This window comes from Pteropus vampyrus, unplaced genomic scaffold (assembly GCF_000151845.1).
Source record: "Pteropus vampyrus isolate Shadow unplaced genomic scaffold, Pvam_2.0 Scaffold192, whole genome shotgun sequence".
NCBI classification, from domain to species: domain Eukaryota; kingdom Metazoa; phylum Chordata; class Mammalia; order Chiroptera; family Pteropodidae; genus Pteropus; species Pteropus vampyrus.
The window spans coordinates 1,941,780-1,948,880 of record NW_011888973.1 but is presented as its reverse complement, the minus strand read 5'-3'; the positions used below and the strand labels follow the sequence as shown (position 1 = coordinate 1,948,880).

The window sequence follows — 7,101 nt, the reverse complement described above, 5'->3', positions numbered from 1 at the left end:
AGGAAGGAAGGAAGGAAGGAAGGAAGGAAGGAAGGAAGGAAGGAAGGAAAGTAACTGTAACCCAGAGTGAGGCAGGTGCCCCCGGGGTCATCCCTGACACCCCGTGTGGAAACCTTGGCTTGGCCGACAGCGCCACCTGCAGGCTCAGCCCTCTAGTCCCCAGACCCAGTGTGAATGGAAGGTGCTCGGCCATCTAAATCACTCTTCGCACCCGGTGCCCACGCACACGTACACACACACGCGCGCACACACACAGCACCCGTGCACGCGCACACGCAGAGTCCGGGGATGGCCACGGAGCCAGGCCTCTGCCCTCCGCACTCCCGTGTTGCTCCTGTCCCGGTTCCACGCCTCGTGTGACCTTGGCCCTCCTGCGTCAAGGACCAAGACTGTGCCCCGCAGCTTGCCCTCGTCCATCCTGTCTCCGAGCCCATGATCCAAGAATCCGTCAGACATTCCAGGGGACCCGCTGCCTCCAGCCCAACCCAAGTGCCAAAGCCTCACCTGGTGGCAAGTCCTCCTCCTTCCGCTGTCATGCGTCACTTTCCTACGGCATCTGGTTGTAACTCCCACAACAGCCCCGAGGTGGTCTCATCACTGAGCCCAGCAGCTAGGAAGAGCAGGGCAAAGCCACACAGCCCAGGGGCCCGGCGGAAGGCGTGTGTTACTGGCTTTGATGTGATCATGTTGGAGCATGAATTGTTCCAAAAGAGGGAATGAGTCTAATTTTCTCCACCTGTTTTATCTCAGGACAGACGGGGGTGCCTGCCGGTGCCTGGATAACCCAGGGACAGAGACATTCAGTGACCCCCCACACACACCGGGCTCAGCCAATGCCGAAGCTCCACGCGAATACCTCGGATGTTTCCTATCCTTTTGCAAAAGCCAGCGCTTTCAAGGACTCGGCGTCCGTCTTCGCGTTCTATGCGTGAAGATCCCCAGTGTCTTATCAAATCTCGATGCCTCCTAAGGACGCCGGGACGACCCCCGAGGTTTGGGACTCGCCGGCGCGTTGCTGCTGCCCTCTGCCGGTGGACGGCGGCCATGGCAGGCGTTCCGGGCGCGTGAGGACGCAGAATCGCGAACTCAGAAGTGGGGCGCCGACCTCCGGCCCCAATTCTTCCGCGGACGGACTCCGTGACGCCGCGTAAGTGACACGGCTCCTGGGCCGTAGCGGTGTGTTCCGGAATGAGAGTTTGAGCCGGCCGTCTACCGGGCTGGCAGGTGTCTGCCCGCTCTCGCCGGGGTTTGGGAGCTGGACCCTGTCCCGGCCCGGCGCGGAGGCGGTAGAACTCCCTGCCCTTCAGGTCAGCGAGATACCGCCGGCTTCACCTGGACTTTCCGACCTCCTGAGACCGGAGAACCCTGGGACAAGGCGTCGCGGCGCGCTGGGATTTCGGCGCCGTGCGACCTCCGTGTGCTCTGCGCGGGCGCTCGGGGACAGTGACCCCCAGCCAGCCCCGCGCCCTCCCTCTCCCCCCCCCGCCCCGCCGGGCTGTGGCGGTTCCACTGCTGCTCGCTTTCATTGTTTTCTCACTGCCAGGTGTGTGGGTTGTGTACTATCTGAAAGTTACTGCTGGGGAGGGCTGTTGACAAGCTGTCCTGAAGACCCACTTCGGCTGGTCCCTGATGGGCGCTGTGCCAGAGCCGGGCTCCTGCTTCCGCCACATCCGCTGTGTCCTGAGGCCCCGTTTCCACATTGCTGAAAAAATAAGGGGTTTTAGTGAGGACCAGATCAGATAACGCAGGCAAAACCGCTTCGGGAGGCCTGGAGAATGTACGCATATAGATGTGGCAAAGCCATCAGATGGCCACCTGGCATATTTAGACCATAAAGAGTGAATCAAAGTAAACTGGAAAAGAAAATTCAGATTTATGCCAAAAAAAGTTAAGAAGCCTTCAATAGCAACAGCGAGATGGTCTCGGTGCATCATTTCCCAGAATAAAACTCCCTTGGTATGCTCCAAGGAAAAGCATGATTGTATGGGTGAATGTTTTATTCGCCTGGCGGGGGGCGGGGGCTACAATCAGGTCAGATTCCGACACCAAATTTGTCACCGAAAATGTTCACTTTTTCAGAGCTGTTTCGGATTTCAGAATTGCAGATAAGGACTTGCAAACCTGTATCGAAATCCATAAGAAGTGTCCAGTCTGAATGGCTCCTACGTCTCTGCTCTTCAGAAGAAGCGATCTTTCAATCTAGTTTGAGTTATCAGTAACTTAGCAGTGGGCAAAATAACCCTACGAAGCAGGCGTGGCTTAGGGCCAAACCGCCCCGTGCCTGCGGCGCTCATGTGAGCAGGCGGGTGGGGGCCGAAGGAGGGGCTACAATGGCAACGTGGGCTGGAAAGGAGCCCTTGGCTCCAGGTCATGACCCCACATGAGAACTGCCTAAGAAAGAGGACCCGGGCCACCACCTCACACCGGTATTCTGCACTCCGAATTAGGACCGGCGATCTGGCAGACTTAGGTGACAAGAAGAATCACAGGTCAGGCCACTGGTCCTCGGGGCGAATTTGAACATTTGGGATGCACAGAGGCCGTGAAAGACCGCATGCCATGATGGCGTCGGTTGTCTCACGACTGAACCCCATCTAGAAAGTCGGGTTTATTTTTACTTATTACGTAATTTTTACTTATTATGTTGGCCGAAGGAGGAGAGAATGAGGATTCTATCCAATAAACGTAGCGAGTGGCTCTAAATTTCAGCTCCCTAAATTACCACCTGGTGCTGGGTTGTTGTACAAATTGGGGTCTTTTTTCAGCCAGCACACACTTCCTCCTTCCTGCAACATCGAACAGAGGATCAGAAGAGCCTCTGCTCCCAGTCCGAGCCGCGAACCCACAGAAGTGGGTCCAGTGCTTGGTGCCACCGCCTGATCTGTTCCGGAGTCCGCGGCTGCCCGGCCCCGTCTTGGTCACTGGCGCTTCATTAGCGTTATACGAGTCTTGAAATTGGACACCGTAAGCCCTCCAATGTTGTCCTTTTTCTTTCTTTCTGTTTTTCAAGACGGCTTTGGATATTGCAGGTCTTCGGCATTTCCATGGCAATTTTAGAATCATCTTGTCAATTTCTGCAGAAAGTCCTGCTGGGATCATGATTGAGCTGGCAGCCGATTCCTACTTGGGGAGAATTGGCATCTCGATAATACTGAGTCTTCCAAGCCCTAAACAGGGTATGTCTTTCCATTTATTTAAGTGTTACGTTATCACAGTGCCATTTTGTGGTTTTCACTATAGCGATCTTATACATTTTTGTTGATTTATTGCAAAGTATTGTATGTTTCTGTTGTTACGGTAAGTGGAATTTTCAAATTTTCATTTTCCAATTGGGTACCATGATATAATCAATTCACTTTTTTGTGTGTGTGTGTGCTATATTAACCAAAAGATTGCATTTACCCTGCAATCTTTTAATCGTTGTGGTAGTTGTTTTGTAGATTCCTTAGTCTTTTTCTATGTAAACGGTCCCAAGTCGTGACTATAAGTGACCAAAACCAATCCAGCAAAACCCACAAAGTTAGATCTCTCTGTGGAGCCTGGAGAGATGAAGAAAAGTAAAACTTACGATGCTTTGTTGATGCACTAAAACTTTACACTGCATGGTCAATATGAATAAGGTGGACCATATTATCAAATTTTACATCATTTGATTACTATTTCCTTTTGCTTTATGGGGTTGGGGGGAGAGAGAGGCACTAATTTCATCCCATCCACATTTGGGTGAATTTTCTTCTACTCCACAAATGGTCTTACTATCAGTAAAGATATTCAAAGAATATTTGTCTTGCATTAAATAATGACCTGAGTTAACTGCTATAAGATAATTTAAAAATGTAAGGAAAGTATAAAGCAGCGAATGTTAAAACGTGCCTTTGCCTCTAATCGAACCCTTCATAATCAAAGTAAGAGCAGAACAGAGCAGAGCAAGAGAGAAAACATCACCAAAGGCTCGAGTTGTCTGAATAGATCATAAGGACAGTGGGACTAGAATGGAGATTTGAGGCAACACTGAGGGGTTTGGAGAAAGCCTAGGAAAGCATGAGCCCCGTGCCGGAACATCCAGATGACGGGAAGGAGTATTTGACTGGGAGATTGTTGCTAGAAAGTCCTGGGAGAGACCACAGGCCACCGCTTTAGTCAAGACAGGCGGCATCATGCCGGGGGAACGACAATCACAAAACCAAGAGGTTTTCAACGACAAAGGTTTGGTTCTTGCTCGTGCATGAGTCACCGTGGCCCAGCCACCCATCTGCTCCACGCTGTCTTTCTCCTGGACCCCGAAGGAGACACTGCATCCAGGACAGGAGACCACGCTGGCTCGTGAACCTTCCGCTCGGAATGACACCTGTCACTCACTCGCTTCTCTGGCGGAAGTCAGTCACACGCCCACATCTGTAATCCCTCATGGGAGGAGCCTCAAATCTCTTGATCCACAAACCGTTTCCCACAGATACATTAGGTAAGGTTGGCTCGTTGTTTGAAGTAAAATCCCTTAGAATGTATTCTATTCGAAAACATTGCAAACAGGAGAGGCTATAAAAAGGGCAGAGACATCTGTAATATTTAAGGATGAGTTAACTCATCGAGGATGAGTAATAAATTATTTTTTTAAAGCCTGCAGTTATTTTTTATATGGAGCTGAAGAATCAGGCTAAATAATCCTACTTAACACAAGAATTTCCCATAAGGATTCACTCTTCCAAAGCAACGATATCCAGAACTCTGTGAAAGTAAGAGGTGGCTTTGTTCAGACAGAAGGTGCTTCTAAACGAGGCGATTTTTTTTCTTTTTGTTTTACTATTCTGACTGCAAATGACTGCGTGCCTTCTCAGATGCCTTCTCAGATCAACTGAACGCCCTGTCTGTCCTGCTCTGTCGCTGAGATCTTAAGCAACGCCCAGTACTAATATTCAGGGGGAAATAGAGAAAAGCTGATTTTTTTCATTGGGGTCAAGACATGGGAGACAACTCTTAGGACCCGGGGGATGACTGGACCTCGAGGGCCCACCGCCTTCTCACGCACCGGAATGACCAGTCTTCCCGTCTCCTGTCCCAGGCCTGTGGGACGCAGGTTGGGGACGGGGTCACGCCAAGTACTCCCAGCCATGGGCTTCAATTCCAAACCTGTACGTGTTTAAGTCTTTTTCAGACGGGAATAATTTCTTCTCATTTTTGAACACACTGGAAAGGAAATGAAGGAGCGCGCTAAGTTGTTTTAACTAGGCAGAAGCAGAATTTTCCCAAGAGAATGTGAATAGCCAATAATATCAATGGCCTTTCAATACATAAACGAAGAGCCCCAAATTCCATTTTATTTCACTTTTGTAAAGAAATGTCTTGGTGTGGAAAGCATGTTTACATAGCAGCTGAGGAATCTGCCTTGGATCAGAAAAAAGGAACTGGCGGAAAATAAGTGAGGGAAATACGGCTTGTTTTTACCTGATAGATTTTCACTATGATTTTTTTATTCTTTAAGCTAATTATGTAACCTTGTAAAATTGTTTTACTTCCGTGGGCCTTAGTTTCTTCATCTGGGAAAATGGATAGCCGGACAAGATGGAACAAGACTGCTTTCCCATCCCAGTTCTGCCACTGATCACATAAGTCCTTGAGGGCATGTCCTTGTATCTCTCTGAATGGGACTGTTATTGTCAGAATCACGTAAATATTAGTGACCTTTCACGTTTGATCAAATGAGAAAATGAACGTTAAAAATTGAAAAGTAATTTACAAATGATAAGCCAGCTTAATCTCATTCTCCAAAGCCCCCTTCCGGCTGGAATTCATTCATTCATCCTTCACTCACTCACTCACTCACTCATGAAGTATTTCGAATGCCTACTATCTGCCACAGTGTGGTAATAATCAATGCAAACACAGCCCCTGCCCTCATGGTGCTGTGGGCTCATGGGAGAGAAACACGATTAAATAACTACACCAATATTTTTGTCATCCTTCCTGATCAACTCTAACACCATGCTACCATCTCCATAGTGCTGATGTTGCGGGGCGAGGGGGGAGGGCCTCCCCTGAGCCCTTCGACTCCCCTCTTCCACCTCTGCACCAGGGGGCAGGGTCTTTTATCACTGACGTGCGTAGGATTCCCAGCATACAGTGATCATGAAAAGCACGTGGACTTTAGTCAGTTTTGCTGTGTTGTTTGTGAACTCTCCTGAGACAGTACATCCCTTAGGGTCTGCACCCCGGGTGGCCCATGTCCCTAGACAATGGGATCCTCATGCATTCACCTCTCTGCTACTATCTATCTCCACTTGGCCCACAGTGTCTCAGCTGCATCAGGAGAATGTCTCTGTCGTAGACGAACTACCGGTGCCCAAAAATCCTAACCCAGATCCAGTCTTCTCTCTCAAAAACACCTGCTGGCCCCCAGCTGTCTTTGAGAGAGGTCCATGTTGAATTTTGAACTCAGAACCTTTCAGCTATTGAGAGGTCCGTGTCTTCTCGGCTCCGTTAAGCACTTCAGTGCATTCAGCCCTCTGGTTTCTCATGTGTCTCAAGTAAAGTGAGAAACAGTGGTGATCGCGAAACAGACTGAATTTAGACGAGATTTAGACTATGACCTGTTACTGCCTTCATCCACTAACTTTGGCTCACATTCTACTAACGTTTGTTCTTCATCCAGTTTCTTGAAGCGTAAAGTTAGGTTGTTTATTTGAGATCCTTCTTTTTCCTTAATGTAGGCATATATCGCTATGAACTTCCATCTTAGAACTTCCATCTTGTTGCATCTGTTAAGTTTTTGGAATTGTGTATTTCCGTATTCATTTGTCTCAAAGGACTTTTTTTGTCTTTTGATTTCTTCTTTGACACTTTCCCGCCCCTTATGTGTAGCCAACGTAAGTTCTTAAAAAAAATAAACTTACATCTTTCTTCCCCACACTTACTGTATTAAAGAGCCCCATCAGCAGTTTTCCACCTGGTCCTGCTGCTGTGCTTCACCTGGCTCAGTAAACCCTTTCTTTCAGAAAAACTTTCAGCTGTGAAGGTTTTTATTTAAGACTCATAATGCAGGTGAGCTTCAGTAGCTAAGATTTAATTTTTTATGTGGCGAAGGCATGAAAATTTGGTAACAGTGGG

At 48.7% G+C, this 7,101-nt stretch overlaps 1 protein-coding gene across 1 annotated transcript in view; it reads left to right on the top strand.

Moving 5' to 3' along the window:
- The window catches only part of LANCL2 (LanC like 2), a 35,039-nt gene that overhangs the window by 6,309 nt on the left and 21,629 nt on the right, over positions 1 to 7,101 (top strand). The window contains exon 2 of the mRNA XM_023537473.1: positions 4,067 to 4,077. The gene's annotated coding sequence lies outside the window, so the exon portion shown is untranslated. The remainder of the gene's footprint in view (positions 1 to 4,066; positions 4,078 to 7,101) is intronic.